Source organism: Zootoca vivipara, chromosome 15, assembly GCF_965207765.1.
Source record: "Zootoca vivipara chromosome 15, rZooViv2.hap1.1, whole genome shotgun sequence".
Taxonomy (NCBI): Eukaryota; Metazoa; Chordata; class Lepidosauria; order Squamata; family Lacertidae; genus Zootoca; species Zootoca vivipara.
The window spans coordinates 20,598,410-20,612,455 of NC_142598.1; the positions used below are offsets into that span (position 1 = coordinate 20,598,410).

General features: G+C 44.8%; 1 protein-coding gene across 1 annotated transcript in view; it reads right to left on the minus strand.

The window, feature by feature from the left end:
• RBPMS (RNA binding protein, mRNA processing factor) overlaps positions 1-13,828 on the minus strand; it is a 49,033-nt gene extending 35,205 nt beyond the window's left edge. Inside the window, exons 1-3 of the mRNA XM_060269198.2 lie at positions 13,734-13,828; positions 9,897-9,935; positions 8,458-8,520 (exon numbers count right to left, since the gene is read on the minus strand). The gene's annotated coding sequence lies outside the window, so the exon portion shown is untranslated. The remainder of the gene's footprint in view (positions 1-8,457; positions 8,521-9,896; positions 9,936-13,733) is intronic.
• Between the last annotated feature and the right edge of the window lie 218 nt (positions 13,829-14,046).

Below are 14,046 nucleotides of genomic sequence, written 5' to 3' on the forward strand. Positions count from 1 at the left end.
GCAGAACGGGGCATGCTTATGCATGTCCCACCGACATGCACAGTACATAGCTGTAAAGTTCTCCCTTTTTTAAGGGAAATTCCCTTATGCTGAATGCGAGAAAAGGGAAAACTTGACAGCTATGGCACAGTAGTGCCTCGGAGTTGCCTGCACTGCAGTTGTCAAAAACAAGAGTTCGTGATCAGTGTGATTTGAACCAGGGAGTTATAAGCTCAGGTGCTTATAATCCTAGCCAAACTTCAATCATGGCTTTAACTGTTAAGGCTTCCTTCCATTAAGTAAACTGGAATTTACAGTCCACCTCACAAAACTAGGTTCTAGGAAATCGACAGAACCTCTCTCAGCAATGCACTTTTGAGTTCTAAGGTGCCACTCCTTAAATTCTTTACTTGTTCTTTAGTGTCAATTTCCCATATGGAAAACACATCTGCATATGCATGGAGACTCATGTGAACATTCCATGGCAAGTCCAATTAAAATCTTAAACTCTGAATGTTTATTAAAACTGGAGATGAACTAATAGTTTGTTTAGTGCGTCGACAAACATAATAATAAGTGCATCTCCATATGTTGTGCTGTCCGGGATGGACTCAAGAGCTGCAAGCTGTTCTCTGTATGACTGCCCCAAACATAAGACTCAGGAGGAAATGCCAAATTTTATTTTTGTTGGTCCTAGAAACAGGACACTACTGTTTGGACCTAATTTTTCTATGCATCACTACAACATTGCCAACAGAATGCTGCAACTTGAAGTGGGTGGATAAGACTGATGTCATGAATTCAATTAAGAACAAGAGAAGTGGGAGAAGATAAACAAGGCCTATGAAAATGTGAATCTTTAGGGAGACGGACTCTGGGAAATTAAATATTGAGAGAAAACCTGTGGGATGAGGCAATAAATAAAGCTTGACGTCTTCACTCTCATTTTTAATTAAAAGCACACACAATTATGTCAGCTGGGCTTGCAAATTCTTGAAATGAGCTACAGACAGTCCATTATGGTTGTGAAAAAACAAGCAGCTGTAAACTTTGGTGTTCCATTACGCTGAACGGAGGAAAAGAGGCAGGAACAGTTCAGCCACCGAAGCTTAGTTTGGAAATCCCATGTATCTGTACCCCAGATTCTGGAAACCTCTAAACCCAGTCTGCCCATTGTCGTAATAGATGGTGAAGGGTCCCAGATGAATAAATCATATCTACAACAGTGAGACAGACATTTCGTGTGATTTAAAATACAACCCCACACCCAACTCCCACCAAAGGCAATTTTTTAATAGCGTACAGAATTCAATCATGTGATTCCCCCTCTTCCAGGTATACAGGTCGGATACAGGTTTACCCACCTGAGAGAGAAATAGCCCTACGATAATAGATTTGCAGAGCTGCCTGCCCCTGCAAGAGGTGCTTCCAAAGTATTGTGCCAAGGAGGGCAACATAGGGAAGGGCTATATCTCCATGGTAAAGCAATGCTTTGCATGCCAAGTTTGCAGGTCCATTCCCGGGCATCTCCAAGATCTCTACCACAGATAGATGCTCCCAGTCAGGAGTAAGCAATGCTTGGGGCTATATGGGCAAACAGTGACTCATTTCTGGGATTATGGCTGCATACTAGCAAACAATGCATATGAGGACCATGGGATGTGTAAGTCCAAGGACATAGCTCCTCCTCGCATGTGTACTGCTAAACGAGATTTCACGTTGGGTCTAAAACCCAATAATCCATCACCCATTAAAACAACTACAGTGGTACCTCGGTTTAAGTAAGTACACAACTGGTTCCGGAAGTCTGTACTTAACCTGAAGCAAACTTTCCCATTGAAAGTAATGGAAAGTGGATTAATCCGTTCCAGATGGGTCCGCGGAGTACTTAAACTGAAAGCACTCAAACCGAAGCGTACTTAAACAGAGGTATGACTGTACTCTGTTGGAACCCTCTAATTAGCTATAATGAGGCAAAATCCACCAACATATTGCTCAACTCTCTCTTGGCATTCAGCAGGCAGGGGCAAAACCAGGCTTTATTTCACCTGGGTCAAAGACCCAGTTTGGCACCCACCCACCCAAGTGCAGACATAGGCTGGGAGCCTCAATGGCGCCCCTCTGGAGACCTCACCCAGGGCAAAAAACCCGGCTAGGCCCACCCCCACCCCCTAGCTACAACTGTGCAAGAGGGTCTGCATTAAAATGACAAATGAGGTGCCCTAGCTAAATTAATTCTACGATACAGATTAACGTCAGTTTCAGCCTTTAAAAGTATTGAAAAGCAACATCAGGAGGGCAGAAATTGAAGATGAGAGAAGGCAACACCACTTTCCCTCTGGAACTGCCTCCCCACAGCCGCTTCCTCTCCTGCGGACAGAGTTCCAGACAAAGTTTACAACATAAACATGGGCTTGAAATGTGTCCCATGTGGCAGTTTGGGATTAAAAAAGTGGTCCTACTGTGCTCTGTTTAAGGAGGATCCTGGGTCCTGCTTCTGAAAAGGTTCAAGGTGACAGATGCCGCAAAAAGAAGACGGCAACAAGTACAATCAAATTACATTAACACATGGAATGGTCACTAATGGAGATCTGGGAGGGAGGAGCCCTTGGGCAATAGATCCCAAACCAGGCTGGTGAAGTGGACGTCACTGTCTCATCCAGGGGTCAGCAAACTTTTTCAGCAGGGGGCCGGTCCACTGTCCCTCAGACCTTGTGGGGGGCCGGACTATATTTTGAAAAAAAATATGAACGAATTCCTATGCCCCACAAATAACCCAGAGGTGCATTTTAAATAAAAGGACGCATTCTACCCATGTAAAAACATCAGGCAGGCCCCACAAATAACCCAGAGATGCATCTTAAATAAAAGGACACATTCTACTCATGTAAAAACATGCTGATTCCCGGACCTTCCGTGGGCCGGATTTAGAAGGCAATTGGGCCCCCGGGGACCACTGGTCTCACCTCTCAATCCAGTGGCTATCAGCCCAGAGAGATGTGCCGATTTTCTAGAGAGCTCACCACCACCACAAGGAAGCATTCATACATAACAGCATGAAAGGGTACAGTCCAAGGGAAAGCATGGTTACTTCTTGATTTGGCTGAATGTGGCAAGCCTTCAATCATGGACAAAGATGCCTGAGCCAACTGTGATGGAAGATTAACTTTTCACAGCACAACTTCACCTCACCTCGAGGTGCATTGTTCATGCGCAGTGAAGCTGTGAGGCTCACGTGTGTTGTATTCTAGGACCAGTATTATTTTAATGCAAACTGAAGTACGTATATGATCTTTAGCAGGCCTTAAAGTTCACTTTAAACCAGGGGGTGGGGGAAAACAATGCACCCAGAAACCAGCAAGTAAGAGTCAAGAAGCCTGGAAAAAAATTACAAACCTAAACTCCCTGGGAGTCTGAGCCATTCAACACAAAAAAACCACACATCAGTTTCTTGTTCCAAATTAAAGTTCCAACGTCCTTTTAAAACCTCAGTAGTTTAAATGACCTAATTTGTTTGGCAGCAAAAACTGGGGCCATAGGCTTTAGAGCAAGTCACATTCCTAAAACATCTTTAGTATCAGCACCATATAAGGCAGTCTGTATCCTGCTCTGCTTCGCTGTTATCCCTGGAGATTAGCAGAGCCAAGAAGACATTGTACATAAAAAATGAAGACAGAAAAACAGACTAGGGAACCAGAGTACTTGCTGCATGCTTTTTTATCCTAGTCTGAAAAATTGTTCCCTGCACTCAAGATATTTTTGCTCTTGAGGGTCATCAATAATGAGGTTAACTCTGTACACACAGAATATAACTATATTTTCTGGCAACTAACTCCCCTCCCACCCACACAAGACAAAAAAAACCCCACAGTACTTTAAAAACAAACAAGATCAGTGTTAGAGCTAAGGCATTCTGCTCTTCAGAAATGCTTCTCCCCAGTTCCAAGGTGCTGCTGGGGGTGATCAGTTTTGAGGGAAACTCATTCCTCATATGCTTGGAGACACACTTCTTTATTACTGCTTTCCTGAGTACTGGGTACAACTTAAAGGATTGCCAATATGTAGAGAGAACTCACATATGAGTTGTCATCACTTGACAGCAACGGCACCAAGAGATCATCTTCACATCATGGGTGGGTTCCCACCCCCCGCCCCCGCCGCCGCCAAGCACAGGGCAGCTACATTTTAGATATCTGTCTGCATTCATCCATAACCTGATGTTGACAAGATCAATGAGCTGCATTGTTTCAACTCCATTATCAGGCAAAATTCCTACAAGGTAGCCTACGCAGGAACATTTGAAAGAATGGCTTGGAGCAGTTTCACAAACCCAAAGCCATTTGCGCTTCTCATTCAGTGACCCTGAGCCACAGAAAGCTTAGTCATGTATAAGATTTACTAAAATCAATGGGTCTGAAGTCAGTCACGTAGCAAAGACATTCCCCATCTTCTACTGAATGTATTTATTTATACTAGCATTGGCATCCCATCCTCCTAGTCCTTTGCCCTCACGAGAGGCAGTGATGGCCACCAACTTGGAAGGCTTAAAGGAGGATTATACAAGTTCATGAAGGTTAGGGCCAACAATGGCTACAAACCCCAATGGCTATATTCAACCTCCACTGAGCTACCAAGTCTCCCATTTTTCACGGGAAACCCCTGGAATTTAATCCGTTTCCCGCTGTTATCCCGAATAGAAAAAAATCCCAGAAATCCCCTGGATTTCCTACCTGCCAGGGAGACTCCATTTCGGGTGCCGCTCTGCCCATGTCGGGGCACCGGAAATCGGGCAGAGCGGCACCAGAAGTCGCTTCTGACATGCGTAGAAGCAACTTCCGGTGCTGCGCTGCTGCTGATCCCGCATTTTCCAGCGGGAGACTTGGCAGCTATGAACCTCCACCAGTTACAAGAGAGTGCAGGAAGGGAGAGTGCTGCTGCATTTGGGTCCTGCTTGCAATTTCCCATGGGCATCTGGCCGGCCCCTGGTTGCTGACTAAATGGGGCCACTGGCCTGATCCAGCAGGCTTTCCTTATAATCTCAGCGCTCATGGCACTACTCAAGGCAACTAACAACAATTTTAAATCCAGCTATAAAACAATATAATATGCTTAAGACAGAGACGGGTACGTCAGTTAAACAAAAGCAACAAATAAAAATCTGACCTATCAGGAAAAAATCTAGCCTAAACAAGCACAAAAATAACAGAATGCCTGACAAACCGCACCAAGCAGAATTCCACAATTTAGGTGTGGACACAGAGCAAGTTCCTTTCTCTCAATGCTTTTTTTTTCTGGGGGTACTCAAGGATACACAGTACCAGGACCTTTTTTCCCAGAACAAAAGAACAGCTTTCTCCAGTCTCCATCAACTGAGCCTCCACTACAGTTGGGACGCTGAGAAGGGCTCCTCTATCAAACTCAAGAGCATGGGCAAGCTAGTAATATACTTGCGTTGGTGAGTCCTCACCAGTGCTATTTTCCCAGGAAAAGAGGTGCCAGAATGCCTCCCTTGTTCTCTTATAATAGCAATGGTGCCACCTGAGAGGTGCCGGAACAGAGTTCCTGTGAGTTCCAGCTGAAAAAAAGCCCTGGTCGTCACCATGAATAGCCTGAGTGTCAGCCTGGGAGGAGGCGAGGTAGAACAGAGAGAGAGAGGAAAGAGTGCATTGGATGAAGGGCCAGAGAGACAGACATGGAGAGCCAGCATCAGAGGGAGTTAGTTGTACTAAAGAAAACAAGGCTCTCTCCTGTCACATTTTATCCTCACAAAACCCTGTGAGTTAGGTTAGGCTAAGAGAAGGTGGCAGCCCAAGGTCACCTAGTGAGCTTCATGGCTGAGCAGGAAACTGAACCCATGTCTAGGACCCAGGTCCTACCGGTAGTCCAACACTCTTAACCGCTATAGCACACTTGCAATGGAGATGGGCGGGGGGGGGGGTCTTTTGCCTTGCAGAATGGTTTGCAACTACTGTATTCCATGAGTAGCAGAGATAGAATTACATAAAATAAAAGGAAATGCATGGAAGCTTACTTAGTCTGCATGACGAATGCAGACCGAAAAGTCAGTGTTACTTTTGCACGCTTTTTGTTTCTGTTCAATGCCCGAGGCATGCACCTTTAGTTATGCAAACCTGCAGACAGACAGATTAATTCAGAGCCATCTGAAAGCAAGATCGACATATCCCTGCCTGCTTACTTGGGAGGGGAATTCACTTTACAGGATTGCATGTTCAGTCAAAAGACTGTAAATTTCAGGCAGAATACCTCCAGGCAGTTTTTTTTTCAGGGGGTACTCAAGGGTACACCTTTGTTGTTGTTGTTGTTGTTGTTGTTGTTGTTGTTGTTGTTGTTGTTGTTAAAAAGTGTGACACTTACTGTGATTAACCTCATGGTGAATAAAAGGTAAAGGTAAAGGGGCCCCTGACCATCAGGTCCAGTCGCGTCCGACTCTGGGGTTGCGGCGCTCATCTCGCTCTATAGGCCGAGGGAGCCGGCGTTTGTCCGCAGACAGCTTCCGGGTCGTGTGGCCAGCATGACAAAGCTGCTTCTGGCGAACCAGAACAGCACACGGAAATGCCGTTTACCTTCCCGCCGGAGCGGTCCCTATTTATCTACTTGCACTTTGATGTGCTTTTGAACTGCTAGGTTGGCAGGAGCTGGGACCGAGCAACAGGAGCTCACCCCGTTGCAGGGATTCGAACCGCCAACCTTCTGATCAGCAAGCCCTAAACTCTGTGGTTTAACCCACAGCGCCACCTGGGTCCCACCTATTTTTCTAGGGGGGAAAGCACTGCCACCAGGGATTAGAGGTATGCTTTAGCATTTTGCATATGGACTGGCAAACAGAACCCCAAAATTGTTCATTACGATTCTGTACTTAAGGTGTGAGCGTAATATATCCAGTCAAATCTCTTATAAAGAGAGATAACTCCTCGCTACAGATATAACAAATTGGGTTCTTAAGCTATGTTAGTCCTCTTCTGAACTAATATCCATCCTCCTGCACCGAGAACTTTAAAAAACCCTTGTCTTTCCAACACGTTTCAAAGGTACATTAAACTTGGCTGAACTTTGCTTGCACTCAACAATATCTGAGCGATCTCACTGGCAGAACACAAAAGGGAACATCTGCTCTACCTAATGCCACCTGAAGGAAGACTAAGGCGTTCAGAAAAATCACACAAGAGTGTAATATTCCTGCTCCTCAGCCCTAGCATAGAAGGGGTATTTTCTGCCCTGTATAACCCATGACTAATAGGAAAATGCCCGTCACTATGATGGATAGAGGATGGTAGCACAGAATGCAGGAAACTTTTTACTTTCCTGCAAAATCCCTCTCACTGGGATTAAGCTATTAAGTGAAAATACTAATGCAATATTCTATTTCTCCCCATCTACACAGGTGAAAGTAAAACACACACACACTCAGGTTTTTGGCAACGTAGTGTCTGAGGTGACGTTTCATCCCTTCTCAACTGTGCCTCACACTTGCAGCCTGTTTGCTTCATTCCACACAACGCAATGAGGCCTCTGAAAACTGAGGTGGCCCCTGTATGTACAGCACTTCCTCATTCTCTTGACCCTTTCCGCTTAAGACCTGGTTTCAGCACTAAGACAGCTTTGGTCCTGTTGGTGGGTGGTTCTCAGTTATGGGAACCGGGCATTCAGCCTGTCCTTGATGGAGCAGCACTCTCCCTGGAAGAGCAGGTATGTAGGGGCCAGGTGGCATCAATGGCGAGGGTTGTCTATTTCCAGCTACAGACAATTCCCCAGCTACAGCCAACTCTGCCATCTCAGCTACCGGTAAGTCCAATCATTTTAACAACCGTTCCTCCATGGTACAGATGTCCACATCCTTGATGGGCTTCCATCACCTAATTAAAACACATCCCTGTTCTCCCGGTATTTGGAAGTCTTGGGTTAAGCTTGCTCTGGGTTTCAGGACTGCCTGCACTATAGTTGCTGCTGTTGTTAATTTTGGACGATTCCAGTTTTAAAATGTGGTGCGATTTTATTATGTCGGGGACTGCTTTGTAACAATACTCTGCACGGCTGTGCCTCACGTTCTGTTCGTCCCCACCCCCCACCCCACTCTCAACTTCCTATGCTTTGAGAGTTCTTCATATGAATGAGCATTTAAGGATCCCCATCCCTGGAAAAGACCCTGATGTTGGGAAAGATGGAGGGCACAAGGAGAAGGGGACGACAGAGGACGAGATGGCTGGACAGTGTTCTTGAAGCTACAAACATGAGTTTGACCAAACTGCGGGAGGCAGTGGAAGACAGGAGTGCCTGGCGTGCTCTGGTCCATGGGGTCACGAAGAGTCAGACACGACTAAACGACTAAACAACAACAACAACAAAATCTGCAGTCTCAAGGGCTACACGACCAGTAGAAGTTGCACCACATTGTTCTGCTGCTACTGCAGCTCTGCTGTAACACAACCCAGTAGCTTCTCATATGGCACCAATACTCACGTTCAAAGCATTCTTAGCAGCTTCTGCTTCTGAGCGACTGTCGAAACTAACAAACCCCACAGGCTGGAAGAAAAAGAGAAAATCAAAGGTTGGGGTGGGGAATTGTTGTTGAAGGGTGAATAAAGAACCCAGGGATAGGAATATTCACACTTCAGTGATAAAAAAAGTTACTAGAAAAATTAACCAATAAGTTGAAACCGACACGGGGACAAATAGAAGAAGACGGCTTCACCCTGGTATGGTTCCCCTTTATCACATACACAGCCCAACATGACAATGACAAAAATCCACCAACAGCATACGAATCAATATGGTTAACCTGACCCAAAACACCCACCCACCCCACTCACACACAAAACAAAGACTACCACAGCTAACCACAAAGGAACAACCATATCCTAGGCCAACCCCAACATCTCTCACCATCAAAGGAACACAAGTGAACAGCAGAGAACCTACACAAGCGATGCTGACAAAAAAACCCCACACACTTATTAAGCAAAATAGAAACATCGTCACCCGACCCCACCCCCCACACCCTCCCTCCATCTACTTTCCTTCCCCTCTCCTCACCAATGTCTCCACAATTGAAACTGATTTGTAAAAATGCTAAGAGAGACATTGCATATATCTTTGTAAACCAAGAAAACCCTTAATAATAATAAAAAAGTTACATACTGCTGCAGCTACTGTAATCATAGGTGCCAACTCCCAAATTGAAAAATCCGGGATGGGTACCGGAAGTCGCGCTGCGGCCATTTTGGAACTGGGCAGAGCAGCACTGAAAGTCGCTTCTACGCATGCTCTGCCCATTTCCAAAATGGCCGCGGCACCAGAAATCGCTTCTGCGCATGTTCGGAGACTCCAAACATGCACAGAAGGAGCCTCCCCGGGCTGGTAAGAATCCGGAGGATTTACGGGTTTTTTTTTAATCTGGCCTGCCAGCGGGAAACGGCTGGAAAAACAGGGGTTTCCCAGGGAATACGGGAGACTTGGCAGCTATGACTGTAATCCACTGAATTAAAAGATTAATCAAACAGAACATTGGTGATTATCAGTTTTAAGTGGTGTGCTTGGAATTTCGAGGTATAATTGCTTATTTTTTATGGCTGTTTTGTGCTAAAAGGCAATGAACACATTAAGGCTTGGTTTTCCTTCGTTTAAAAGGCGGATACTTTATTAACTTTAACCTGTTGGTAGTTCTTTAACGTTACTGTATGATGCTTTTGGAAATCTTTGCTGAATTCCACATAAACCCAAAAAATGTTTAATAACCCACAAGAAAGCCAAGGTGAATCTAGACTGAATACAATCAGGAGATTTCTGATGTTTGAAACTTTGTGCCAAAATTTCATACCATCTCCTTAGTTTGGAATTTCTCATGTCAACCATACACTGCTGACAATTATGTTAACGATTTCACTGTGTATTAGGCTTACCTGCTTAGATGTGAGTTTAATAAGGGAGCCTTCATAACCCTGCAGGAAGAAATAAAAATTACAGTCTGGCCAAGATAAAATTTAAGATCAATGCTAGATAAATATATGTGACTATATAAAAACAGGATACAGTACATTTTTCCCTGAGTGACTTGTTATTTGGCTATACAGTCGTACCTCGGGTTACGACCACCTCGGTTTGCGAACAGTTCGGGTTACGAACTGCGCAAACCCGGAAGTGTTTTCGCCGCGCGCACGTGCGCAGAAGTGGCGCGCACACGATCGCGCAATCTGCGCATGCGCAAAATGGCGGCGCCCATCGCGTTCGGGTTACGAACTATTCGGGTTACGAACTGCGATCTGGAACGGATCGCGTTCGTAACCCGAGGTATTACTGTACTTAGAAACAGCAAACTTTAAAAGGAAGGTTTGTGGGAAAGATGCAAGATATTTCATTTGGCTCCAAGACAGAAGTCTTATTAACAGTAGGAGCTGAACTCTTCTTCTCTATCCCAACTCCTAAAGGTGGGCTTAACGGCATGGTTTAGGGGTACTTATTCTTGCTGGAAATACATGTTGCCTACTGTTCTTGTTTGAGAGAGAAGCACTAAACAAAGATAGCAAGCCTGAAAACCTTTGCACACTTACGTAGAAGTAAGCCCTTTTGAGAGATTATCTTGGCTGTAAGTCCTGGAAGACCTGCTCCTTGCCTTGCAGGCGTTTTTTCACCTGGTCTCATAGCTGCCAAGTTATCCCTTTTTTTAAGGGATTTTCCTTTATGCTGAATAGGCTTCCTCGCGAGAAAAGGGAAAACTTGGCAGCTATGCCTGGTCTGTGAGGGCAGGGCCCGGACTGACTCCAGCTGCAAAAGCTGAGGCTGCTGAACAGACGCTTTGGGGTCTATTTGGAGTTTTTTGCTGTTGTTATTAATTTTTGTATCTTTATTTTTAGATCTTGTTACAAGTTATGTGGAAATTGTTCAATTTGGTTGTGTACTTTTTGATGTTTTATTGTTTATGACTACTTTGGTTATGTTTGTAGTTATGTAACTTTGTATGTCGTAAGCTGTCTCAAGCATGGTTTTAACTTTGGAAAGGGGGCATGCAAATGAAATGACTGATCGATTCTGAGCATAGTAGGGCTTGCTTCTGAGTAAACATGTGAAGGTTTGCATTGTAAAACCCATCCAAACTGTGAATTATTAGAATATCCAGAATTTTACAGTAGTACACCAGTACGGCTGTGGTTTTGTCGCCTGGGTACAAGCTTTTCCACCAGGATCATCGCACATCTGAATGTCCCCCTTCTCATATAAACACAGTGACGAACCAAATGCCTCAGGGAACAAATGAATATGGCAAATCTGCACACAAGGCAGAAGACGAGAGTCTAGAACACTTTCCCCTGAAATCACATGTGCAAGGAGGGTGGTTTAAAAATATATACACATACAGTTGGTGGAACATTCAAACGTAACATATCTGCATTCTTAAATCCAGGCTTACTATATGACTACACTGGATGTTTAGAGAAGTTCTTTGATTATTATTATTATTTTTTAAAAAACTCCTTAAAAGAGAATCAACAATTCAAGGCTAGTGTCTACTTACAGATAAACAGGGGTGATCAAATAGGGGGTTTGTGCGTTGTGGGTGTAAGAGGCAGAGAGAAGGCCAAAAAAGGTTAGCTACCCCTGGTCTAAGAGAACAGGGTGTCCACTCCGCCCAATTAAATATGGGTGTCAGAGGATTTAATGTAAAAGATTAGGAAAATTTAAATCCCTGCTCTGCTAGCAATAAAAGGAATATAGCTGATAATTTGCAAAAGCAGGTCAAAGGGAATGCAAGCTATCTTCAGATAGCTTTACTAGGAAAGCTAATGATGCGATTTTAAGCAAATAGTGAGATGCACACCAAAGATTGTGTGTGTGTGTGAAGTAACCATGAGGATAGGCAGAAGCTGAGAAAGGTGGGCCAACTTCCTGTCCCAGTTTCCCTATCCAGGTGGCTTTGTTCTTCTTCTGGGGCTCTACTTCCTCTCTTGCCCTTGGGATGCCTTTCCCTCTTGTCTCTGCTTCCAAAAATCCCATGCTGCCTCTCCGTTTTCAATTTCAGACACTAGTTATGGTAGTTCCTGCTCAAATTCATTCTTGACCTGTTCGCTTCCAGGCCAGGCCTGTTGAACATGGCAGGCTCTTCCCCTTTTCTAAACGTGAGATGTGCTTCTTAGGCATGCAAACAGGTCTGGCAGAAGGGTGGGGATAAGAGTAATATGTCACAAAGCCACTGGTGGTTTTCTTAAAAGCAGCGGGAATCAGTGCTATCCTTGTATGCAAATTCTGCAGTGATGGGACATTTGCGGTGCCCCCTGGAAGCAAAAAGAATACTTATGGGATGTTAAAATCATTACAGATATGTCTGTAAGACCCAGAAACTCAAATTTAGTGAATCTATAGTCCAAGGCTATAAGGGTCTGAAAATGGGAAACGTGCACATCTTGCCTTTGAGACAGAGGGAAACAGAAAAGTAGTTGTACCCCAAGACACACCAACTGCTGGGAAGTATGAAAGGGGAACATTTCTCTTCCTCTAGCAGAAGCAGCAACATGAAGGTAGTCAAGGCACTTCAGCATTAGCGAGCCAGATTCAGTTTGCTGCATGGGCGTACCCAGTGAGGGGCAGGGGGGCAGCTGCCCCCCCTTAGAAGCAAAAAAAAAATTACCGTATTTTACAGACCATGACCCACACTTTTTTCCTCTGAAAACTGAAGGGGAAAAGTCACTGCGGGTTATGGAAATCGGGCTGTTTCCACCCCCACCGCGGCTGCAGCCAGCGACAGGAACGTGGGGAGGGCAAGAAGCAGCTTGAAATCGGGCTGTTTTCGCCCCCTCCGCGGCTGCAGCTAGCGACAGGAACGTGGGAGGGGTGAGGAGCAGCCTGAGCTGGGGGGGCGGGGCGGACAGGAACTCCTTCCTTCCTTCTTTCCTTCCCCCCTCTTTCTTTCTTCCTTTTTCTCACTCCCTCCCTCCCTTCTCTCTCTCTCTCACCCCTTCTTTCCTTCCTTCCTTCCTTCTTTCTTTCCTTCCTTCTCTCTCTCACCGATCCCTTCCTTCCTTCCTTCCTTCCTTCTCTCTCTTCCCTCCCTCCCTCCTTCCTTCCCTCTCTCTTCCCTACTCTCCCCCCCCCAGTTTTGATCATGGGTACGCCCCTGGTTTGCTACATACATAATGCCAAGACACGTGTACTAAGGAAGTCTGGAGTTGGGACATTTTTACATCTAGTAGTTAAAACTTGGAAGATGGGGTTTATTTCCTAAGAGAAACCAGCACTGCAGCAGAAAATAAACCAGGCTGGACTGCGGGAATTCTGATGCCTGGACTGGGAGCTGGGGGACTTCCAAGGAGCAACCAGGAATATGCATGTATGCTTGCAGGAAGCATACATAAGTGTGTTCATATTTTTACATGTCGCTCAGCCTTCTTACGAATCCTTACTCCAAATCCCTATCATTATTGGAGGTTAGCATTCACAACTTTAAACCCTGATCACACCAGTATGCTATTTATAATTACTCTATTCATGGGCTCTTGGCCAACTTTCACTTCATGGGAAAGTCATTGCAGCCAAGTTTTTATCTGAAATAAGATATCATGATAGACTGCATCCCAACATTTTCCAAAATCCAGATACTGAGGAGCATCGTCTGAATTTCTGTCTGCTACTCCGGAAGAGGCAATTACATATTATTTATATCATTTATAACAAACAGTAAACGAACCACAAGTATTTACGCAAATAAGGACACTGGCACTTCAGTTTCAAGTTCAATAGCAGGGTACCTTGAATGGTCTGAACAACAAATAGAGTTCCCGGGGCTTGATGTCCAGAGGCAGGCCACTGACAAATAGCGTTCGTACCTTTAACAAAAACAAAAGCGAAAAGGGCACACGTCAAGAATATTAAGGCAGTTGAACCTTCATTTAAAAAAGAAAAAGTTCCAAATAGTACTGGTGATTTCTTCAACTTTTAAAGTCTGTTCACAGAAATTACTAGCCTACCTGCCCAAACATATCTTGTTAGCTGTATATGACAAATCAACAGGAAGTGTGTGGAGAGTGACCTAAACTCTTAGTTTACAAAAGCTTTCCATCT